Source organism: Hipposideros armiger, unplaced genomic scaffold (genome assembly GCF_001890085.2).
Source record: "Hipposideros armiger isolate ML-2016 unplaced genomic scaffold, ASM189008v1 scaffold_13, whole genome shotgun sequence".
NCBI classification, from domain to species: Eukaryota; Metazoa; Chordata; class Mammalia; order Chiroptera; family Hipposideridae; genus Hipposideros; species Hipposideros armiger.
The window spans coordinates 5,694,786-5,706,824 of NW_017731363.1; the positions used below are offsets into that span (position 1 = coordinate 5,694,786).

Here is a 12,039-nt window from a genome sequence, read left to right on the forward strand (position 1 = left end):
TGTTGACTAGGGACTGACTTTTTATTTTCAAAGAAAATACTGATTTTAGGTCAAATCAACTTATGTTTTCCTTATTTATGAAAAAGCACCAAAATTGAGCAGCACATTTTATTGGATTAAGTAAGCTTTCTTTTTCTAGATGTTTTTTTCTACTGAAGCTATTCTCTAATAATGGGACAAAATAATATCATATACATCCTGGTGCGATGTACTGAGAAGGGAACAACATTATTTTTGTGACCTAATCTGAATATAATCATTATAAAACATCAGACAAATCCAAGTGGAGGGCCGTTCAATATTTTTTTTTTAAATGTCAGTGTCATAAAAGACAAAGAAAGGCTACAGAACCATTTCAGATAAAAGGAGACTAAATCAATATGACAGTTAAATGTAATATGAAATCCTGGACAGGATCCTAGGTGTTAAAAGAGTTGCTACAAAGGACATTATTCAATTGGTAAATTGAAATAAGTGAAATAATAGTATTGTATCAATGTTAAATTTCCTGATTTTGATAATATGATTATGTAAGAAAATATTCTTGTTCTTGGGAAATACACATTTATATAGCTAAGAGTAAAGGGGCATAATTTATGCAGCTTTTAAATTATTCCAAAAAAATGTATCAATGTCTGTTTGTCTGTTATCTACCCAGAGACAGAATAATAAAATAAATGGTGAAGAATACCAATAACTAGTGAATGTAAACAAAGAGCACATGGGAATTTTTCATACTATTTATGCAATTCCTATGTAAGGTTAAAATTATTTCCAAATAATAAGTTTTGAAAATACTTTTAAAATATTCTCTATACTTGGCATTAATTGTCAGTTGTTTCAAAAATCTTGTCTTGCACTGAAATTATTAGCAATGACACAAAAAATTCTTAACAGTGTCAAAGAACTATAAAATATTATCTGTTTTAAATGATGCAAAATTCACCCCAAAACTGTTGAATTTGTAATATGATTCACTGGAGTCTTTAGATCTATGGCTTAAATGTGAATTCCACACAGAGATCAAGTTTACATTCATTATCAGTGGATATTGCAAATATTCTTTACCATTGTTGTATGAGAGTTTTCTATCTGATTCTTTGGCTTAATGCAGTGTGTCCCATTTTGAGGAACATTAAAAATGCAAATATTTCGTCTTTGTTCTAAATAATGTTTGGTCTCAGCTATAATCTCTCTTTTATTCTATAATCTCTATTCTATAATCTCTAGGGAAGAAAAAGGTCTCAAACAATCCCTCATGCCACTCTGTCACACAAGCCTCACCAACAATGCTTTTCTTGTCGACCCTCCTAGTTACACACCTTCATCATGTTTGTGTCTATTCTTTACAGGGGCTGCCTGATTTTCATTCCATCTCCCCCCCACCCTCCCACTCACATGCACATATTTTGGCATTCATAGCTTCTGGCTCCAATCCTTTGCTTACACTAACCATTAGCCTTATCTTGCTTTTAGATTTTGGTTTCCTACATTGATTGATTCATTCATTTAGTCATACAAAACCATTCAGTACCTTCTGTGAACCAAGCTTTCCCAAGGCTGATAACTCCACTGTCTATGGCAATCCCTGTGACTTCAGGAAAGAAACTCCCTATTCTAATCATGGCACTCATAAACCTCTCCAGTCAGGTCAGCACCACTTTCTGGAACACCTTTTTTCATTCCCAAATCTAGTTTCTTTGCCGGGAAAATCATCAGTAACTTGCTTAGGGTTTGTGAGTTTCCTGATCTGAAGGGCTGTGTTTGTTTTTCAAGATCCTCTGCCACTTCCTGATATTCTTCTATGAATAGATAGATGACTCCAAATCATGAGAAAGCACTCTTTCTATATCAGGCAAATGTTGTTGCATAGCAAACCACCCCAATACTCAATGGTACACACCAATCATTATTTATCATACCGCACACATCCTTGTGTTGGGTGGACTTTGCTCTAGGCTGGGCCGTCTAAGGTACATTAGCTACAGCAGCTCTGATTCATATGTCTTTCATCTGCCCTGGCAACAGCAGACTCAATTAGGCATGTCCTTCTCATGCAGAGCACAAGAATGAGTGAGCCCAACTGTACAAGCACTTTTCAAGACTCTATCACATTTGCTAATCCTATTGACTAAAGCATGTCATCATGACTAAACCCAGGGGTGATGAATTATGTCCCACCTACGTTGGAAAGGACTGCAAAATTGTATGACAAAGGGGATGGATACAGGTAGAAGTGAAGAATTGGGGTCACTGATACAATCTTTTGCACTTCTCATTCTCCTCCCCATTTCTCCTGTAATCTTTCCTTTCAACTGCATCCACGTATCTGCCCAAACCACACTTCAGTTTGCCATGCCTTTCAGACACCATTAAAGGTGTTGTTTCTCTGGGTAACTTTTCTCTTAAGTTGCCTTTAGGCTGCTAAAATTCAGTTTGTTCACCTTACAATCATGTCCACATCTTTCTCTTACATAGTAAAATACCAAAATCTACGTAGTATAAGCATATTCTTAATACACATAAAATTGTTTTTGGACTAGAAAGTTGTGCAAATATGATTATTAGAGATAAGATTAGCAAAGGATATTCTAGATCTGAATTTTAGAAATTACTTCATGTGTTATGCCATTAGCAGATGGCCTTCTGTCCAAGTCTACAGCTTTGAGTCAGTTTGAGGAAGTAAACACACCCAGGACACAGGAGGGGATGTACAAATTTGAATGATGGGTTTTTTAGTGTTTGTTTGTTTGTTTGTTTTGAACTATGGGTTTAAATTGACATGTAGCTCCCCATGCATTCTTTCATTGGGTGGCAATGAAAAAACTGGTGATTCTGGGATGGTGTAAGCAGTTGGCATGAACTTGAAGTCTTACCTCTTGCAGCATGATTCAAAGAATTTCACAGAGCATCTCTGTACTAACGCTCTTGGAAAGTTGTCATGAGATTTTGGGGTGTGGGTATATTGCACAGGTAGTGGTAGAACCAAGTATTACCTTAGGGCAGTATGACATAATGAGAAGATCACTGAATTGGCAACTTGAAACTCTGAATTCTATGCCCTGATAAGCCACCACATTAGCTATGTGTACTTGGGTGTGTCTCAACTTCCCTGAATCTTAGCTTTCTCATTTGCAAATACAAGCTGGTACTAGATATCCTTAAGGCTTTGTCTAGCTCTAAGATTCTATGATCCTAAGAAGTAAGAAATGGAATCCTTTCCAATTGGTCCTAGGCATACAATAGCTGCTAAAAGGAAATGTAGGGATTTGCCAGTTTTATCCCCCTATTTATTAATTATGTATGATGAAAGGATAAACTGCACCATAGATAATGTCCTCAGTCCTGTTGTATCTTAAAGCTAGATTAGAATACATAACTTACTTAATACAAACTCATCTTAACTACTAGGAAAACAGCTCAAAATGTATGTCTTACTGATAATGGGTTAGCATTATCATGTTTATATAGAGAGAATCCATTTTCCCATTTAACAAATGCTTGTTCTAAATGATATAATGAAGGCCATGCTAATGAATAGTGACTGGGTTGTCTTTCACCACCTCAAGAACTGATTTTAAGCAATCAATGATTGCTTATTTTTTAAATCCCCAGTGTTGTTATTTTAGTTACAAACAGAAAGGAATTGCAAAGATATTGTAATTGATTTGCTGGCAAGTTTACAGCCTCTATCAGTGATTTACCAGGTTTGTATGGCTCCTTGTGATTTTCAGCAGCTAGATTTATCCACTTATTATTTCCCAGTGCATTAGGTTGATGGTATGATAGACTGTCTTCAGAGGTAGGTTATGTCTTCTATCTATTTCTCACTACCATTAGCGAGTTAGATGTTTTTAGACTATAATTACTGCCACTTGAGCTCTTAGAATCCACACATTTGCTCAGTAATTCAATGAAGCTCTATTACCAGGAGCCAAGTATTTTGGACACCTGGGAGTAAACAGTCATTATGAAAAAATAAGTTTTTTTTCCCACATTACTCTATAAATAAATGAGATGTCAGGGTACTTTGTACATTGTAAAATGCTATGCAAAAGCATGTTACAATTCTCTTTTTATTTTTGATCTGTTTTTTATTGTTCAGAATGATAAAATTTACAAAATCTTTAGCCATACACAAATATTAGCTACTCTAATTTTCACCACCAGTCTGATGTCCCCAAATGTCATCTTTTACTAAAATATTGAAATTATAGTATTTACTCTTTGGGTCACAACACTTCTCTCCCTCTATATTTAGTCTCTTCGTGTGTGTGTGTGTCTCTATAAGTAAGTAAAAGCTTCGTAATGCAAAATAGCCACCATTCCCTGATTGAAACCCATTTTTGTCCTTTCATTAAAATCTCACTCTAATAAAATCCATTGAGTGTTAAGTTCATTTTTTTGTCTCTTAAATTTTAAAGGACCAAGGGCTATATCTGTGAAAACAGTTTTTTTAAATTTAGTCTTCTTATAAGTGCCCAAATGCCAGTATGGCTCCATAGTCTTCTATTCATGCCTAGAAAATTGATTAATGTTTCATTATGGGGTACTAATTCTCTATTTGATAAAATCCTTCCATTTTTATCCTTCTAAAATGCTGCTCTAAAATCACTTCTAGATTTTTATATTTCTTTAAATTTCTAAGGTGACACTGTATCAGAGAAACATGACATGGTATCCAGCTCTGTTTATTTTTTCCTATCAAATGAATCTATATTAAGGAAAATCCACTACTACATCTGACACCCTCAATGGCTCTATTACAGCAAAAGCAAAATTGATATCCTAATTCATGTCCATCAGCTTATATTAGGGTTTCTCAACATTAGCACTATATACATTTTAGGCTAGATAATACCTTGTGTTAGGCACTGACCTGTGCCTTACATCACCGGCCTTGACCCACTAGATGCCAGTATCACCTCCCCCAAATTGTGATAACCAGAAATGTCTCTAAATGTCCCTGGGGAGCAACATTACTTCTAAGTGAGAACCACTGGCCTAGATATATCAATCAGGCTATTCCTCAGCTCAGTTTTTATATTTTTAAAGGTGGAAGCTTTGATTTGCTCAATTTAACCTGCAATGCATGATCATCCTCTGTTACTAGGACTACAGAATCTGTTCTATGCCTGGAGCAAACTGTTCATCTGCAGTAGAGCCCACCTACTTACACAGACTTACTGTGTGCTATTTATGTTATCAAGTGCTACTTGTACATTATATCACTTAGTTATCCTGTTTCACATATCAAGAAACTGAGGCAAGAAACCCAATTTCCTGGGAACTTTTTGTCCAGATTCTAGACAAAGCAAATGTTAGAGTCCTTTAGAAAACCCTAGACTGTTTTCACATTCTTTGCTATGCTCATTTTGTGACCTTGACCAACTTACTAAACCTCCAAATGCTTTAATTTTTGTCAATAGTGTTAGTTATTATTATCATTATTACATATATAAACTATAGTTTGAGAAAAATATTATTTGGCTGAGAATTCTACTTGAAACCTTCTTCAAAAAAATCTGTGGATTTCCATGTAGCTTGTTAACTTGCTATTTTATAATACTAGAGTTGTTCCTTTTATTTCCTTTCAACTTGAAGCTTTGGACATACTGGACACATAGACACACAATAAATCCTTGCCAACTCGCTGCACAAACAACCATGGATAGATTTCCAGTCAAGATGGCACAGTAGGTAAATGCTGGGCTCACCTTCTCTCACGACCACATCAAAATTACAACTAAACTACAAAACAACCATCATTGAGAATCACCCAAAATCTTGCTGAACTGAAGCCCTACAATGAAGAACATGCAGAAGCCACTTCGAGACTGGTAGGAGGGGCAAGGAGGCAGAATGGGCTGCTCCCACACCTGCCTGTGATCATTAAAAATCAGGAGGGCTATCTCAGCTGCAGAGGTCCCCCTGGAGGAGTGAGGGGTCCCAGCCCCTCCCCAGGCTAGGGTTTCAGTGCCAGGGAGAGAAGTCCCCATAATTTCCGGTTGTGAAAACCAGCAGGGTTGTGACTGAGTGAGATGGAGGGCGGCTGCATGCCTAGGTGCTCCTCCTATAGGGACCGCGCTCAGACTTACCCACCAACGGAATCACTGGCTCTGAACTCCAGCACGAGGGCAGCAGGTGGAGAGGCGACAGGGACATATCGTGGGAACCTGAGTTGTCTGGCTTCAGTACAAGGACTGGAGGGGCAGCTTTCTGGAGGGACAGAGAAGCTGGTGGAGGCCATTGTTTCCTTGTTGAGCCCTGCCCCTTACCTGCATGCAGACACAGGTGGTCACCATATCTGAGTCTCTAATGCCAATCGTTAGCCACGCCCTGGTAATTTGAGACCCCACCCCGCCCAACTTTCTTGCACACCCAAGGCACTTCCAAGTGGCTTTTTCGTAGAAACTGCCTGCCTTGGCTCATGCTGCAGACTTGCCTAGGATCTCTCAAAGGTGTGCAGAACCCAGACAAGCAGCTTGAGCATGTCTTGTACCTCTAATTAAGTAGCCCTAAGCCCAGCACTAGGGGAAGCTGGCCTTGGTTCCTGGCTTGGCTTCTCAAGGCACTTCCAAGCATGGCACAGGTGGTAGTCATCTTCAAATTTCTTGTTGGCTCCTGCCAGGTGGACCTGGGTGGGACACTGGCTGTAGCTGAACTTAACCTGCAGCAGGTCTCCACCCAGGAGGCCTTGGGCCTTGTACTCCCAGCAGCCAGCTTTGAAACGAGCTGGAGCATCACCCAGCCACCTCCAAAGACAACAAACCCAAAGGGCAGATTGGCAGGCACCAGAGTCCTAATGAGGCAGATCCTGCCCTATAAGGTCAGCCCCTGCACCACAATTCCTCCACTGTAGTTCAAGGCCAGTCCATAACCAATGAGCCTGAGGATCAATACCTCCCACTGACATGCAAATAGCAATTAAGGCTCAACTACAAAAGGAGGCCACACACAACCCACAGAAGGAATGCACCTGGAGTGTGAAGCTCAAGTGACCAGGAAGACTGTGCCATTGAGCCACACAGCACATCTACTACATAAGGCCAATCTACTAAGACTGGGAGACATAGCAGCCCTACCTAATACATAGAAACAAACACAGGGAGGCAGCCAAAACAGGGATACAAAGAAACATGTCCGAAATAAAAGAAAAGAACAAAACTTTGGAAAAAGAACTAAACAAAATGGAGACAAGTAATCTACCAGATGCAGTGTTCCACACGCTGCTTATGATCTTAATGATCTCAGGGAGAACTTCAACAAAGAAATAGAAAACATAAAATGGAGATAGAAAACATAAAAAAAGAACAAGTCAGAAATAAAGAATACAATAATGGAAATAAAGAATACATTTCAGGAAATCAACAGCAGATTAGATGAAGCAGAGGATTAAATCAGTGATTTAGAAGATATGGTAGCAGAAAACACCATATTAGAAAAGCAAAAAGAAAATAGAATCCAAAAAACTGAGGAGAGTTTAAGGGGCTTCTGGGACAACATCATGCATACCAACATTTGCAATGTAGGAGTACCAGAAGGAGAAGAGAGAGATCAAGGAATTGAAAACCTACTTGAAGAAATAATGATGAAAAACTTCCCTAACCTGGCAAAGGAAATAGGTATCAAAGCTCAGGAAGCTCACAGAGTCCCAAACAAGATGAACCCAAAGAGGACAACACCAAGACACATCATAATTAAAAGGCCGAAGGTTATAGACTAAGAGAGAATCTTAAAAGCAGCAGGAAAAAAGCAGCTAGTTACCTACAAGGGAGCTCCCATAAGACTGTCAGCTGATTTCTCAAATAGAAACTTTGGAGGCCAAAGGGATTGGCACAAAATATTCAATGTGATGAAAAGCAAGGACCTACAACCAAGATTACTCTACCCAGGGAAGTTATCATTTAGAATTGAAGGACAGGTAAATAGCTTCCCAGATAAGAAAAAGCTAAAGGAGTTCATCACCACCAAACCAGTATTAAAAGAAATGTTAGAGGGACTTCTTTCAGATGGAAAAAAAATCAAAACTATGAATAATAAAATGACAATAACTACATATTTATCAACAATTACTGTCCATGTAAATGGATTAAATGCTCCAATCAAAAGATAGGGGAGCTGAATGGATAAGAAAACAAGATGCAACATATGCTGCCTACAAGAGACTCACTTCAAACCGAAAGACACATACAGACTGAAAGTAAAGGGATGGAAAAAGACGTTTCATGAAAATGGAAATAAACAAACCAAAGTTGGGGTAGCAATAATTATACAAGACAAAAACTATAGACTTTAAAACAAAGACAATAACAAGAGACAAAAAAGGACCTAGTAATCCCACTTCTGGACATTTATCCAAACAAATACTAAATGCTACTTTGAGGGGACGTGCTCATCCATATGTTCATTGCAGCATTGTTTACAATAGCCATGATATGTTGGCAACCTGGGTGTCCCTGAATGGATGAATGTATAAAGAAGAGGTGGTGCATATGTACAATGGAATATTACTCAGCTATGAAAATGAACAAAATATTGCCATCTGCAACAACATGGATGGACCTAGAGGGTATTGTGCTGAGTGTAGTAAGTCAGACAGTAAAAGACAAATGTCATATGATTTCACTTATAAGTGGAATCTAAAGAACAAAATAAACAAACAACTGAAACAGAAACAGACTCATAGATACAGAGAACATTTTGGTGGTTGCCAGATGGGAGGGGGGTTGGGAATAGGTGGAAAGGAGAAGGGATTAAGAAGTACAAATTGGTTGTTACACAGTAGTCATGGGGATGTAGGGTATTGCATAAGGAATATAGTCAATAATATTGTAATAACTATGTATGGTGCTACATACCAGATTGGTATTAGATCTGTCAGGGTGATAGATGGGAAGGAATTTGGGAGCAGGTTTAAAAAGGTGAAGGTATTAAGTAACACAAATTGGTAGTTACAAAATAGTCATGGGGATGTAAAGTATAGAGAATATAATCAATAATATGGTAATAACTATGGATTTTGCCAGGTGGGTACTAGCTAGGGCTACCACTTCCTAAATTACATAAATGTCTAACCACTATGCTGTACACCTGAAACTAATATAAAATAATATTGAATATCAACTCTAATTGAAAAATTAAAAGGGGAAAAGATAAAAAAGAATAAGAGGTTCAAAGTTCCATGTATAAAACAAATAAGTCTTGAGGGTGTAATATACAGCATAAAAATATAGTCAATAATATTGTGATAGCATGGTACAGTGTCAGATGATTGCTGGACTTATCATGGTGATCACTTCTTTAGCATAGTGAATCTAATCAATAATGTGGTAATAACTCTGTATAGTGCCAGGTGGGTACCTTTGAATAACTATGATGTACACCTGAAACTAATAGAATATTGTATGTTAGCTATACTTTAATAAAAATCTTTCTTTAAAAATCCATGGATAAATACAAATTGATTCTAGAAATTTAAAGTATTTTTCCCAAGGATATTAACAATCCTTGATAGTCCAGTCGTTGATGATCCACTGTGAATATTTGTGTGTTTTGCCATGTTCTAGTAGCTTATCTCTCTAAATCAGAGAGCTCCTATTAGCATTTTTCTCAAAGTTCTGGTCTATCAGCAGTAGCTGTTCCTCACTTAGGCCTCAATAGACATTAACTTTAAAATCTGAGACAACTTACAGACAAAGGGGAAAGAGAGCGAACTCAGTCATTAATTTAATTATGTGGAGCTGGCCTTATGAAACTGAACTTCATCTTGAACCCTTCAATCTTTACTTCCTCAGGCTTTTGTGTGTGGTCTGTTGCCTCAGAATAATGATTAATCACCTTCTGAAGGTCCCTGATGTACGGTCCCAGGCAAATGAGATATTGCAGTGTCACCAGAGTGGTGAATGGATGGTCACAAGAAGGCAAACAATGGGCAGCAGTATTGGTTACTACTTAATAATTGATAAAAGGGATTGAGTTTTTTCTCTGAAAGATGAAGGGTGAGGTTACTACAGGGCATTGGCACGAAGGGTAAACATCAGGAAAAAAGGGACTAGGAATTTACTACTGACCTAGGCAGGAAATGAGGTTAGCTGAAGTGACATCCACTTCTGACAATGGCTGCACAGTATGTGCCTGGCACAGCACCTGCAGAGGGAAAATATTTTGACTACATTTCTTTGAAGGAAAATAAGGAGCATTAGATTGTATTCTCAAAGGCAGATTTGTAATCTACTTCCTCAGAGGGCCTAATATGTGAATGTTATTGGTTTGGGCTGTATCTGAGTCTCAGCAGCCTGGTTCTACAATATATTGATTATTAAGTGTTATTTTCTGTCTAAATGAAGCTACTTTTTAGAACTGCATTGTTAAAGTCGTATTTCCAGATTTCGGCAATATTCGTTAAGAAAAGCCATGAGCCTTTTGTCCTCAAATCAATTGTGTTGTCCCTTAACACTGCCAAGAATAAACCATGTAAAGCTAATTGAGATAGTGTTCACTTTTCCTGCACAGACAAGTGGAAGTTTTTAGGGTCAGAAAATGAAAATTATTCTCTTTTATATTATAGCAAAGAGATAGACCAAGTCTCATTTCCAGTAGCTCTCCCTTGAGTGAATGCAGTTATAAATAGGAAACATGAGCAGAAGTACCCATCAGATAAAGAACAGTCAAGCTTTCTGGTAAGCAGATGCTCACAGACATACATACATTCATGTTAAAAGCAGTTGCTTATCACAACACCTTTTCAATCACCTTGTAAATTAATGTTTAAAATCATTGCAAGAAACACCACATGCAAGTCAAATCATCTCCTTAGGCGGCCTAAGAAGCCAGCTCTGAAAACAAAACCAACATTGGTTCAGCCAAGAGACATTATCATTAAATGCAAAAGCCAAGATTGATCTATAGGACAATTAAGAGCTAAAGATCATTCATACTCATGTGAAATTTTCTTACCAGTAAAATGAGAAAATTTTAAAAGACAAAATATACAATGCTGAGCACATGGACTAAAAAGTGGTGCTCAATTACTTCAGAGTCATTTTTCTTTTCCCCAAATACATAATATATCATATACATATATTTATATTTATTTCATTTTATATATATGTATATATATATACATATATATATATTAACTTTTTAAGTTGTTTCTGGGACTACAAATATTTGCTATAGCATCTTATAATTAATTAGTGTTTGTATCTTTTGTTTGATAGTTTTAATTAATAAACTTAGGCTGTTCTTTACAAATTGATAGATATATGTCTATATTGATTTAACTTTCAGTAAGGGATTTGGGAGTTACTCTATGTGATTCTAAAACAGAAATGCTTTAAGGTAAATTTCCAAAGCAGTGGCTCCCAATGCACTTGGGTTCTCACTGTAAGTTAGTGATGATCATGTGATGCGTTGGCTGAAAAATGTGTCTATATAGATTAAAGTAATAAAAGAAATGTTTCAAGAAGATGAACACATTGACTTAGTGCTTTGGGGTCACTATTAGAAACAGGGACAGGTAGCCTTTGTTGAGTGCATACAATGTGACATAGGGTCTCCAGGTTTTAAAATTAGAATATGAACATATATTCTCTCTTGTGGATATACTCTTCCTGCATTAGTATTTAGCAGAAATTTCCTAAGTAAAATAGAAAACAATGAAGTTTGTAGTCAGTATCCCCACACTCTCATTTTCTTCTTCATGTTTTTTCTTCATCCTATGAATGCATATTATTGGGCTTTCTTATCTAATTTCTTCCTCCTTGCTCCAGCTCTTACTGCCTCATTCCTCCACCCTCCCAAAAAAAAAAACCCTAAAGGAAAGTATTTGTAATGCAGAAAGCAGACTCATCTAAACATTACACAGATGCCCACACTAGGTTGCCTAGACAATAAGCTAGCTGGAATCTGGGAGACTCCAGTTTTCTCAGCAGGAGGGACAGTGCACAAGTTCAGATTCCAACAGCATAAGTATGCTTCTCATTATCCCGCCACCCCTACACATACACAGAGGTCTATAACATCTCAAGGGCTCCA

At 37.4% G+C, this 12,039-nt stretch overlaps 1 protein-coding gene across 1 annotated transcript in view; it reads right to left on the reverse strand.

Annotated features, from left to right (window-relative positions):
• Positions 1 to 6,141: 6,141 nt before the first annotated feature.
• LOC109395249 (translation initiation factor IF-2-like) overlaps positions 6,142 to 12,039 on the reverse strand; it is a 395,555-nt gene continuing 389,657 nt past the window's right edge. The window contains exons 4-5 of the mRNA XM_019666111.1: positions 10,074 to 10,149; positions 6,142 to 6,219 (exon numbers count right to left, since the gene is read on the reverse strand). The gene's annotated coding sequence lies outside the window, so the exon portion shown is untranslated. The remainder of the gene's footprint in view (positions 6,220 to 10,073; positions 10,150 to 12,039) is intronic.